The 13662-nt window shown below is 36.8% G+C and overlaps 1 long non-coding RNA gene across 2 annotated transcripts; it reads right to left on the reverse strand.

Moving 5' to 3' along the window:
• Positions 1 to 46: 46 nt before the first annotated feature.
• Positions 47 to 12878, reverse strand: LOC136173279 (uncharacterized). Of its 2 annotated transcripts, XR_010664200.1 has the most exons (7): positions 12678 to 12878; positions 11932 to 12160; positions 11646 to 11788; positions 7826 to 8009; positions 5418 to 5618; positions 2813 to 3007; positions 47 to 350 (listed from the first exon to the last, which is right to left on the reverse strand). It is a non-coding gene; the product is annotated as an uncharacterized lncRNA (long non-coding RNA). The 2 variants fall into 2 exon arrangements; XR_010664199.1 differs by lacking the exon at positions 11646 to 11788 and having other exon boundaries at positions 12678 to 12870.
• Between the last annotated feature and the right edge of the window lie 784 nt (positions 12879 to 13662).

Genomic DNA, 13662 nt, shown 5'->3' on the forward strand with positions numbered 1-13662 from the left:
AACCCGGTGGGCTACAGTCCATGGGGTTGCAAAGAGTCAGACACAACTGAGCATGCACACATTACCCAATTATCTGACATTAAGTAATACGTAAAATTTCAAGTCTGAGTTCTCAAAATGGTTGCATGGTATTTTTGAATAGTGTCTGGTGTACTCAGAGTGTTTCTTTTCATTTATCTTTTCTTCTTTTATAAGGTTTAGTGGGACTGTGCAATGCTGGAGCAATAGTCCAGAATGTCCTGAATAGTGAATTCCATTGTAACACCAGATCCAGGATAACAGCGAGCTATCAAACCTTCAAAATGCTTGTACTGGCGAATGAATTCATCCTGCATGGAGTGCCACACCACCTACAAAATGAAAATGAGAGTCGCTAAACTGCAAGAGGAAACAATACATAACAAGAATGTAGAAATACTGTCAAGACATATTCTAAGCATTTAGGATAGCATAATTCACTTTCACACATTGGAGAAGGCAATGGCAACCCACTCCAGTGTTCTTGCCTTGAGATCCCAGGGACGGGGGAGCCTGGTGGGCCGCCGTCTATGGGGTCGCACAGGGTCGGACAGGACTGAAGTGACTTAGCAGCAGGATAGCATAATAGTTAATCACTGTGGATGGTGACTGCAGCCATGAAATTAAAAGATGCTTGCTCCTTGGAAGAAAAGCTATGACAAACCTAGACAACATATTAAATAGCAAAAACTTCACTTTGCTGACAAAGGTCTGTAGAGTCAAAACTATGGTTTTTCCAGTAGTCATGTAGAGATATGAGACTTGGACCATAAAGAGGGCTGAGTGCCAAAAAACTGATGCTTTCGAACTGTGCTGGGGAAGATTCTTGAGTCCCTTGGACTGCAAGGAGATCCAACCAGTCAGTCCTAAAGGAAATCAACCCTGAATATTCATTGGAAGGATTGATGCTGAAGTTAAAGCTCCAATATTTTGGACACCTGATGTGAAGAGCCGACTCACTGGAAAAGACCCTGATGCTGGGAAAGATTAAAGGTGGGAAGAGAAGAAGGTGGCAGAGGATGAGATGGTTAGGTAACATCATCGACTCAATGGACATGAATCTGAGCAAACTCTGGGCAGTCCATGGGGTCGCAAAGAGTCGGACACGACTGAGCGACGGAGCTGAACTGGGAGAGAGTGAAGGACAGGGAAGCCTGGCGTGCTGCAGTCCACAGGGTCACAGAGTCACGTCTGAACGACTGAACAACAACAGTTAAGAATGTACATCCTGAAGGAAGATTCGTAACTCCTCGAGTGACCTTGAGTATGTTACACCACTCTTCTGTGCCTCAAGGCCCTCCTTATCTGTAAACTGGGTCGTGATAATAATACCTTCCCCACAGGTTCAAATGAGATTAAATGAGTGAATGTATGTAAAGTGCTCAGAACAGTGTTTGACAACACAGTAATGTTTATTACATTTCAGCTGTTATTGTATCTGTTCCAATAGCCAACACAGATGTGGCTATGCACTACTATGTATGAAATAAGACTAAGGATTAAATGAAACTTCACAGCAGATGAAAGTTTAATTTATCTAAAATTAAGGATGCAAAACACTTCTTGATGACATGGAGAACACCAAGATGAGTCAGACTAATCATGAGCAGTCAAAGGGATCTATAATCTAGAAGTGGAAACTAAATTGCTGACAGATATAAGCAGAAATCAATACGACACTGTAAATCAACTGTACTTCAGTCAAGAAAAAGTAAACAAATGAACAGTCCCATCAGAAAATAAATCTTAGACAACTATCAAGGCAGAACCTGACACACACACACACTGACACGGCAGCACTGTCAATAGGCTACACTTACTCGACTTGTTTCACATCAGCACAGTGCAAAGGGCTTTATGTATGTATTATTCTATTTAAGTCTCATGACAACCTGGTGAGGGTGGGTACTATGAACGAACACCACTTCTATCTGCCAGTTCAAAGAGTGCCTTCTTCGAGGATTTTTCCTTGTAAATCCTAAATGTCACAAACCTTAAATTCCTAATAGTCAGCTTAAGACTATTTTACTAAACAGCTTTACTTACACTTTTTGCTTCTCATCTTTTAGCTCACAGTATTTCTTCCACTGGGAATGCCACTTCTATTTTATCTGTTAAGTTAGTATCTGACTTCCAGAGACTAACATAAATGCTTTCCTTCATGGAGCCTTCCATGATGCTAAAATCAAGAGTAATTCTTACTCATCTCTAACTGAGGTTTAAACCTGACTCTATCATACATTAGCTATGAGATCGTGGTCACATTACTCTACCTCTCCAAGCTCTGATTTTCACATGTATAAAATGGCAATGGCAATAATATTAGTGCCCACCTACAGAGTACAGGTATTATTTCTGCTTTTCAAATAAGGAAACTGAGGCTCAGAGAGGTGAACTAACTTGCTCCAAACCAGGCAGTTTTACCTGGAGGCAGATTATGAACCCATATCCAGGCTCCCATGCTCACAATCACTCCACATTCCATTCTCTTACTACCTTCCAAACTAAAACAAAACACAGAAAGTCATGAAAAACCCATCCCCAAACAAAAGCAAAACAACTTAATGTCTCAAAATGATACCACAGAAATATAAAATACACAGAGAGAGCCATATAAACTTGTATAAATATTCCTTTTTTCCTCACAATTTACTAATCTTGTCTGCATTTTATATGGCGCTTTCCTCCTGCACTAAAATTAGAAAATGTATAGCATTTCTAGAGGAATATTTAGGGGAAAATAGATATATAAAAGGATGTGCAATCTAGGTAGGTTAAGAGAACTAAAGCATACCTGAAGTAAGTTCTCCTCTTCACATAAATGTTTATCAACCTTCTTGTAGAGGTTATCGAGACCTTTTTTCACTTCTTTTCCAGGATACTCTTTCCTAACTTTTCGGAGTTCTTGCTTGTTAAACGCAAGTTGATAGCTCACTTCCTCCTCTCTTATACCCTGTGCCACCCGAGCTTCCACACCTTCAAAGAAATGCTTCAAGGAAATGAAAAGAAACAATGGCTAAGAACGGCTCTCACTACCACTTAAATTAAAAGAAAAAAAATCTGATTATAAACTAGTATATATCCACTGTGTAAAAATCAGACAGTGTGTGAAAATATAAAGGATAAAATAATAATCAGCTATTATCACACTACTCAGAGATAAGCACTGTCAAAAGACTAGAATTCCCTCTAGTCTTTTGATGTGTGAGTATGAAAATGAGATTAATTTTGTATGCTATATTTTTCATTTAATATTTTATATGTTTTTCCCAAAGTATAAATTTTAATGGCTGCATCATGTTCCATCCCATGACTATACTATGTTTATTCACTCCTTCAGTATTAAGTATTTAATATTTTTTACTTTTTCTCTTGAAGTTGGCAAAATCTACTCATCAAAAGCAAAATCTATTATAAATACAGCTATAAATAACTTTCATACATAGGTATTTACCCACATTTTTGATGACTGTCCAGCATAAATTTCTAGGACTATAATTCTTCAGTTGAGGAGTGTAATTGTTAAGCATTCTGAAGACTCTTCATATACACAAATTGCTTCCCAGAAAAGTTCAGTTACTTTATATTTCTGTCAGCAGTATATGACACTATTTAATCTTATCATACTATCATAAGCATTATCATAATTAAAGAAAAATCTTTGTCATTTTGAAAAGTGAAAAAGGGGGACTTTCCTGGCAGTCCAGTGGTTAAGACTCTGCCCTTCCAATGCAGACGGCATGGATTGGATCCCCGGTGGACGGACGGGGATGTGGAACTAAGATCCCACATGCCAAGTGGTGTAGCCAAAAAAAAAAGGTAAGAAAGGTTTATTTGTCATTTTATTTCAATATTCTTCAGCTAGAAATGAAGTTTATCTGCTTTTCATATGCTCAGTAAGTACATTCAGAACCCATACCCATTTATATATTGGGATCCTAGTGCTTTCCTGATTGATTTTAAAAAGATCTTTTATATTTAGCATACTGACTCTTGTACTGTTATAAATATTCTTCTCAGGCTGCCTTTTAAGTGTAAGTGGTTTTTTAACATGTATATTGGCAAGTCTTTACTTGAGCACAACATGATTTAATACTGACAAGTCAAATCCCCTCTCTACTATTCTCTAAAATTTTCTTAGCAATTATTTATTTATTCTTCATTAAATTACTACATTTTTAATAATAATTTTCTAGACAAATCTGTTCCAGATATTTAAAATTTTTTTCTACACAGATTTTAATTAATGTATTTATTTTTCTACACAGATTTTTAATTGGTTATTATAACATATAGGAAACAAATTGTTTTTTGATATATATATATACCTTGACTAGGTTAAAAAACCTACTTTACTTTACCAGATGAAATAACTCCCACATGTCACACACAGGTGATTGTAACCCCGAGGGCCTCCCAGGTGGTGCAGTCACAGACTCCACCTGCCAGCAGGAGACACAAGAGGCCCGGATCTGACCCCTGGGTGGTAGGATTCCGTGGAGAAGGAAATGGCAGTCCATTCCAGTATGATTCTCTTTCCATATATCTTTATGTTTCGGTCTTACTGCACTGGCTAGAGCTTCTCTAACAATGTTACATAATAAAGGATTTATCAATGTGTCTGCTCTAAATTTGATTTCAAAGGAAGTTCCTTTATGTTGCAGTTACGCATCATGCAGGCTTTAGGTCTGAGACAGACCCTTTACCCTAAAGGAATATCTGCCTGTTCTTCAGTTTACAAGGCACTGGTTCTGCATTTGAATTGCTGACAACAGATAGACAATTTTTATTTGACTCTAACTTCAAAACAAAGATGACGAATCACACTGTGGACCTAATTTGTTAGAAGGGTCCATTTAAGCTTCTACTATGTTGCAAAGTTCTCTAAAACTACCATTTCTCATGTTTAAAGATCAGATTTGCTCTGGGGAATGACAAGTCAAGAAAGGAAGTATAAAGAAAAGGCAATGAATAAAACAAATTTTTATTTTCTTTTTATCTTGATAGAATTTTCAAAATCTTCATCTGAGCTAGGGATAAAGGTTAGCCATTTACGAGGTAAGAAATGGAAGACTGGTATAATGGAAAAGGCTAAATCTTTGGTTAATCCCCCTGCTTTGCTACCTGTCAATTACTATAACTTTTTATTTACTTCCAGTTTCTTCATTTGTAAAACAAGGATAATGCTATCTTACCCCACATCATCGTTTACAAGAATTAAAAGAAATAATGTATATAAAACATCTAGCAGTGTCTGAGCAGCTTCAATATCTCAGTCCATCCTTCCTTATCCTCCTGCACCCACCAATGAATGAGCAAATTTAAATGTCTGTTGTGTTACTAACATCTAAACACAGGTTCAAAACCAAGAAAAATATACTGAATGAAAATATGCTTACATTTAGCTTTTCAAGAGGTTGTCCTAAAGAGTATATGACATAAGACTGAAGGTGATCTGTGTTTTTTTGTTTGGCTTCTTTTTTTTTCAGCTTCTAGACATGAGATTTTCAAACGAGAAAGTGTTGCAAAAATATGGTGGAAGTTTTCCATCATGAGGACATCCCTGGGGGTCTTCTGGCTTTCGTTCACTACTTTCTCCACTAAAACAAAAATGGAAAAAATGTAACGATGACCTGGTATGACTATGACCACATTTAGCTATGGAAAAATTACATGATTTTTTTCATTTATAACTTTAAGAAGTAAGCACATTTCTGGACTTAATCAAATAAAACATACTGTATTGAAGGATCGACCTAAACCTAAATAAAAAATCATTCTAAAACAGTTATATATATATGGCTAAATTTGGATTCCTATTTCACATCTTTTAGCCAACCAAATTCTAAATTGTTCAAGTGCTTAAAATGTCAAAGGCAAATAAATGAATGCAATTGTAAGTACTAAGAAAAATAAACCTAATTAAAGAAATAATTCTGTGGTAGTACGAACTTTCTAAGAATGGCCCAAAACTGAGAATTCATAAAGAGAAAGATGAATAAACTTAACATATAATTTGGAAGCTCTTACACAGTAAAACATACCATAAGCAAAACTGATTTATATCCTTCTAGGTTAACAAAGGATAACAAGACTGATAATACTGAGAAATACTGGGTCTCGAGGCAGATGTGACAGAAACTTTCACCAAACACTCAAAGGACCAAACAGGTATAATCTTTCTGTGTGGTTATTTGGCAGAAACTCAACAGACACAAAACTTCTGACCCAGGAATTATTTCTAATAACTGATCCTAGGGAAATTATTGGACAATATACAGAAATATACAGAAAACTGGAAACAAACCAAATGCCTGTTAACAGAAGATCTGCTAAGTAAACAATGACAGATGGAACTCTATGTAATCATCAGAAGTGACTACAGTTATCTGTATCAGGAGACAAGGACAGACACTAGAATCACAGAGTCTAGCAGGTTCCAAACAGGGTGTAAGGTGTGAGAAACATTTCAAATTACAGAACACACAATATGTGCAGGTATGTCAGGGAGAGAGATATACTGAAAAGTTCACACAGGTAAAAATTAAATGTTAACCTTTGTATGATGAGATTACAAATTACCTTTAATTTCTTCTTGATTTTTAAAGTCAGTTTGCTGATTTTGGGGGGTATGTAATGAGCATATACTACTTTAAAATCAGACAAAGCAAAGCTACTTTGAATTTTAAAAGAAATATCAACCATATAAACATTCAATCATGTAATTTATCATCTTTCCCCTAAACCTGTTTCCACCAAAAATGTATTATCTGTAACTGTTGAGATAATTCTACTTTGGTCATTTTTTTTAGTTTTAAAAATTCCTGAATTGATGCAGTCAGATCATTTATTTCAAATTAAACACATCCACACTGTTTCTGTAACTTAACTGTGTGATCTGACATAGCTAGATGATGAATTACACTATTTTAGCACTAATTTGGGCTTCCCTGGTAGCTCAGCTGGTAAAGAATCGGACTGCAATGCAGGAGACCCAGATTCAGTAACTGGCTCGGGAAGATCCCCTGGAGAAGGGATAGGCTACCCGCTGCAGTATTCTTGACCTTCCCTGGTGGCTCAGATGGTAAAGAAACCACCTGCAATGTGGGAGGCCTGGGTTTGATCCCGGGGTTGGGAAGATCCCCTGGCTGATTGCATGGCAACCCGTGCCAGTATTCTTGCCTGGAGAATCCCATGGACAGAGGAGCCTGGTGGGCTACAGTCCATGGTGTTGCAAAGAGTCGGACATGACTGACTGACTAAGCACACACACATACAGACATCACTGTTGATCAGCTCAAGAAGACTCTTGCTAAAATGTGAATGTAATCCACAAGGTCATTTTTGTGTTTAAAAAATGAATTTCAACTTTGCATACTGAGAGCCCATATGAACCCTAAAATATAAGTAGTTCCTGGTAAATACAAAAGGGTTTTACACACTGTTTTTCAAATTTAAGAAATCTTTATTATTATTATTATTTTTAATATATATATATATTTTTTTATTTACTTGTGCCAGGTCTTCATTGCTGCATGTGGGATCTAGTTCCCTGACCAGGGATTGAACCCAAGTTCTCCACATTGGGAGTGTGGAGTCTTAGCCACTGGACCACCAGAGAAGTCCCAAATTTAAGAAATCTTTAATTTCAGAAAATTTAAAAAAGACTATAGACTATGGAAAATAATGAACACATCTGTCTCCCAACTTCTAACTTAATCAGAAATAATGAAAACAACTGACCAAAAACACCAGAAATAAGGAAAACCACCACCAAAAACTTCTTCATAATGTAACAAAAGTTTACCATTAACAAATACTCCTCTGATAAGTTTAGTATATGCTTTATCTAGATCTCCACGACACTCAGCATTTTTAAAGATTGATTCTGCGAGTCCAGCAAATTCTTCAAATTCAGCAACAAATGGGAGAATTCCTACTTTACTCTTCTTTGAGATCTTTACTTCTTCCATTTGCCTTATTTGGTTACTCTAAAGTTAGGCAGAAAGCAAGGGAGAAAAATAGCTAAGCAACTTAGAAACAACGTACAATTAAAAGTAAATATATATACCACAAAGGCATGATGTAATTTAATACCTAGAACATTTCGGACATTTACTAATCAAAGATTAACACAATATGGATAACTATGAAAAACTATTTCTAGAGATTAAAAAGTACATAGATATCATTGAAGAAACTAAAATCAAGAGAAAAAATCCAAATTATTCAAAACAAAATGCACTCAAAGCTTGTGAACCTCAGGTCTTTGTTTCAAGTAAAAACAACCAATGAACACGTCTATCATTTATAAAAGGTAAGTATATAATGACTGCCCACTTTGGGGCAGAGCAGATACCAGAGCACACACAGGATCTCTCAAGATTATTTCTGGTTGGTGTCTATATAGTCAAGTTGAGAACCACAACCATTTCCAAATCTCATCAGCCTAAAATTTGTTTGGATAGAGAAGTTCTATGTTTTCGGGGTATGAGCACAGAGGAGAACAGGTACTTCTAATGTGGATTTGCATTATATAGTTTTCCATGTACCTATTAGTCATTCACTCTAAATCAGTATAGCAAAGTACTAGTGTAAGATGGATACAAAGTAACAAATAGACATATAGACAGAATATAGACACTTTGGTTCAAAATAATCGATTATGATTCTGTGTACTTCCAGGGGGTCTAGTTCTATTCCCAGTAAGAAGTACACTGCCAAAGTGTTGAATCATTTTCAACTCCTACCTAAAATTTCATTGTGCTGAGATTCTGGGGGTATAACCTGAAAACCATATGACATGTAGAGATTAGAAAAGTAACAGTTCTTTTGTTCAATATGGTATTGGAAGTCCTAGACATAGCAATCAGACAGGAAAAATAAATAAAAGGAATCCAAATTGGACAAATCATTCTAAAACCTGTATGGAAACACAAAAGATCGTAATGCCAAAGCAAGCTCAAGAAAGAAGAACAAAATCAGAGGTATTATGCTCCCTGATTTCAAACTATACTACAAAGTTACAGTCATCAAACAATATGGTACTGGTACAAAAACAGACATGTACATTAACAGAACAGAGCGCCCAGGAATAAACCCATCCTTATACGGTTAATTAATCTATGACAAAGAAGGCAAGAATATACAATGAGGCAGAGACACCCAGATCATACCATTTTCAAAGGTTAAAGGGTATAAAACCACATCACTGTAGTGTGAGGAATCCTGAAAAGCAAAGTAAATGCAGGTAAGAAATGTACTGGAGTGCAGTGTCCAGCTTGGTAGTACTTGATATGTTTCTAATTTTATCCCTAGTTCTTGGCAGGCTAACCTTTTTAGCCCTGTTCCTTGAAGAACACTTTGGGCTTGGCCACCAGATGAAAGTACTAAACTCAGATACCATCTATTCCACTTTCTGCAGTTGTCTGACATTCATTCTTTGGCTCAATACACAGAGAACCATTCACTACTTTTTCAAGGTATGCTTTAGGTCCAGATCTTGTCCCAAGTACCAAAAACATGTAACACTTACTGAGCACACACAACTGACGACACTGTGAAAAGACTTGATTTAAATTAAGAAACAGATTGATGATAACCAACAGAAGGAACCATCCTCTTCCCTTTAGTGACAAGGTCCATCTTTTAGAAATACATGCAATTTAGGGAAAAAACACGACTTTATACCTTTTTCTAGGTTAATTTTACTAAATTTCTTCACTTCCCAGTTTTGAGAGGAACACGAGCATTCTTCAGCAAACTATTACTAATTACCACTATTGTTCCCTGGTGACTCAGATGGTAAAGCATATGCCTACAATGTGGGAAACCTGGGTTCGATCCCTGGGTCGGGATGATCCCCTGGAGAAGGAAATGGCAACCCAGTCCAGTACTCTTGCCTGGAAAATCCCATGGACGGAGGAGCATGGTAGGCTACAGTCCATGGGGTCGCAGAGAGTCGGTCACGACTAAGCGACTTTACTTTCACTTTCATTACTGTCATCATCATCATCATCATCATCACCATTACAAGCAATTAGTTACAAGCTCTTATTCTGTACCAGGCAATGTGCTAAGCACTTCATTTGAACCCATGTCTACATCTCCCTGACACTATTATATCTTACACTTCTAACAATTACATTCAACTGGATTGAGAGGTATTATATTAAAGTTTTATATACTAGTTTTATTCACTGATAAGAGCAAGAAAATCTTCATATTCTAAAAATGTACAGTGTTCTCATGGTTTATGTTCTAGCTCTTCTTATTCTATGTCACATGGGACTCATTATCTTAGACTTTAGTAATTCTTTATTTTCTTTTTGGCAATCAGCTTACAATCAGACCTTACAGGTTTATCATCACTTCTGAAGAAAGCTGGGCAGGGAAGAGGATAAGTGGCCAAATTTCATAATATTTCAAATGCCAGTGCAATCATTTGGTGGGGAAGGAGGGTTAACAAGTCTGTTGAGGTGACATTTACGTTTCTACGGATGGCTTTTAAACTTTCAGAAATCAGTAAGCATTATTTTTAAAAAGTATAAAAGATGAAGTGGATTTTAATCACCCTTAATATTTTTATTATTCTCTCATTATTCTATGGGCTTCCCTGGTGGCTCAGCCGGTAAAGAATCTGCCTGCAAAGCGAGAGGAGTCTGGCAAACTACAGACCATGGGGTCACAAAGACTCAAACATGACTGAGTGACTTTCACTCACTCATTATTCTATGGCTATTCAAGCACTGGATTTAACTTAGAGGTTACATAGTAGAATAATTCAGATGATAAATACCTATTTTTACATATTAATACTAAATATATTCATAAAATGAAACTCTTTTTAGAACCTGGCCCAATCCTGTTCATATCTATGAGCTTACCAAAACCTAACAGAAAAAATAAAGTTATTGATTTTTTTCCCTATTAGGAGAAAAATGATAACTACCAATGTAAGACCCAAACGTCAGGTCTCTGTTCCAGAGAGGAGCTCCCGCGACTCAATAAACAGTCCAGCAGATGCAATATGCAAGAGGCTTTATTGTCGGTTTGCGCAAGCCGGGCGACTCTAGTCTCCTCGGAGGCAGAGTCGCACCGTATAGCAGTGTAAGCTGACTTTTATAGGAAGAAGTCACATTGTCAGCACATCCAGTACAGTGAATGAATAACATAATGTATACCGTTAGCACATCCAGTACAGTGAATGAGTAACATAAAAGTAACATAATGTGTATCATATGGGGTCATCTTATCTGTGAGTACAGGTGCTTGACGTCAGTTGGTTCCGGAAAACAGCAGGCTTGTTTGTGCAGTTATTGGGAAACCTATAGACGTTCCGTTTACATTTCTCTATCCTTATTTTGCAAACGGAAAATTCTGCGCAAGTGGAAAATTTACACAGGCCAGGGAATTTCATGGTGTTTTTCAGATTCTTTCACCAAAAGTTGCCATAAGAACAATTTATTCTTAAAGCAATATGATTAAAGCTATTAACCTGAAAAAAATACTTTAATCAATTAAAATAACCCAAATATTAATTATCCTATTGTGATATATTAAAAGAAGAAAAACAATAAATTCAAGTTTCAGTTGCTTCATTAAATCTATGGTCACTAATTGGTCACCTGGGATTTCAGTTACTTAGTGGATCTCGGGTGTAATCGCTGCTGCCTCTGTGTCAGCCACTCCAGGACTGGCCATGGTTCACAGTGTAGACGGGACACAACTTGGCACTAGCCTGCTCCTGGACACTGCAGCCAATACCCTGCTGCAAGGCGTGGGGATAGGAACAGTAGGTCCCCTGGTGGGAAGCCAGAAGTCTTTGAAACACACACACACACACACACACACACAGATACTCTGCAATGGTTAAGAGTTCTAAGTTACAGAAAAAAAAAATACCCAACTTACAATACATTTGTCAAAGTTCCTTTTGACAGTCACCAAAACATTTCCCAGTGTAGTGCTCAGAAAAGAAGCGGGGTCCACGTTCTGTGCAGTCCACACATGGCGACTCATTTTGACTAGCATGTCAAGGGAGTTAAAACTATCGATTTTGTCTCCTAATGCAATCAAGTTGTTCAGTTCCGGCTCAATGCAGCGAAATATTTTAATCATCATCTGGCGGATCATATCTTTCCTGTTCAGAAATACAAAACAGAATAGTTAGTACAAGCTTCAGGTGTATTTACCTTTAACTTTAATCCACTCGGTATACACAAATGACTAAAATTTGATATATCAACTAACACTGTCCAAATAGTTAATTATTCTAGAGTGGTTTCCAACATAAACATATTTTTTTGAGGTTGCATTTTTGTCACTCAAAATAACGTCCTTTGTAGAACTGGGTCCTGAAATGTGCTTTGTGATTTCTGAGAAATACACTACAATTCAAATGCAACTTCCTACCAGCAAACATCAAAATTGACTGCATTTGTGTGATTACAAGAGCAAAGAAAAGCCAAAGAGCCATAAAGGGGACCAAGTTTACTTCATTGAGAAGCTCTGTAACACACTGGGCACACAGATCGGTGCTCTGAGTGTTGTCAGCTATGGACAGTAATCTGGACTCCTCACTGGGCAGCATTCCTTCCTGCTCAATTGAAAGTTTACTTTTTTTTCACAATAAACAACAGATAGTAACAAACACATACTCAGATGAAACAGGCAGCGGTGTGCCAGCATTATGTTGCCGTGACAAAGTTCCTCCATCTGTGTCCTCTGCTTCAGTCTGCAAAAATTATTCAGATACTTTACATAATAAAAGGCTAACAAATTGAAGAGTTTAGTTTATATAGCAATAGCCTGCTCAGTCTTCAAATTCTTAGGAGAGAATGTATGATGAGAAATAATGATTTCTAAAGGTAGTATTATCAATGAAATTATATAATTTAACATGTTGCTTCAGAATGTTCAGGAGAAGCTTTGTTTTCAGATTTTATCTGAGAATGAGAAGCTGTGTTTGCTTGTGAGCACATTTGGGGGGGGGGGGGCGGGAGAGAAAGGTAGAGGAGACTCAGAGGGAGTGCAGGAACGAGGGGACAATTTAATAAAAAGCTGAAAATATCTAGGGACATGTTCAAGGGAGAATTTTGAAAATTAAAATCATTCTAATAAAATTAATCATTCTAATAAAACTTGAGCATAAAAAATGCTGTCAGAAGTTCTTACAGAAACTAACAAATTTACTAGCAATTACCATCTACAAGAACAAACCCCCTAACCATCTGAAAGACTTAATTTTGAGCACTGTTTTTATATGTTAGTTCTTTTAAAGATCATCTTAATTTTAAAAAAATCACTCGATTTGCATTGTGTTTTTAAGTTGTTTAAAATACTCTAGCAAATGGCTCATTTTATTTTCTTACATTTATGCCACCAGAGAGCCATGTTCAATAGGCATTATTATACCCATTACATAGATGAGGAAAAGTAGGGATTAAATAATTAGTTTATGGTCTTGAAAGGTTGTTGCTGAACGATAAGACGCGGGATTCTTGGCCTCCGGAGGAGACGAATTCAATCCGGGGCCAGAGACGAGGCTGGATCGCTCAGAGCTTTTGTGTAATAAAGTTTTATTAAAGTATAAAGGAGATAGAGAAAGCTTCTGACATAGGCATCAGAAGGGGGCAAAAGAGT

This window comes from Muntiacus reevesi, chromosome 8 (genome assembly GCF_963930625.1).
Source record: "Muntiacus reevesi chromosome 8, mMunRee1.1, whole genome shotgun sequence".
Taxonomy (NCBI): Eukaryota; Metazoa; Chordata; class Mammalia; order Artiodactyla; family Cervidae; genus Muntiacus; species Muntiacus reevesi.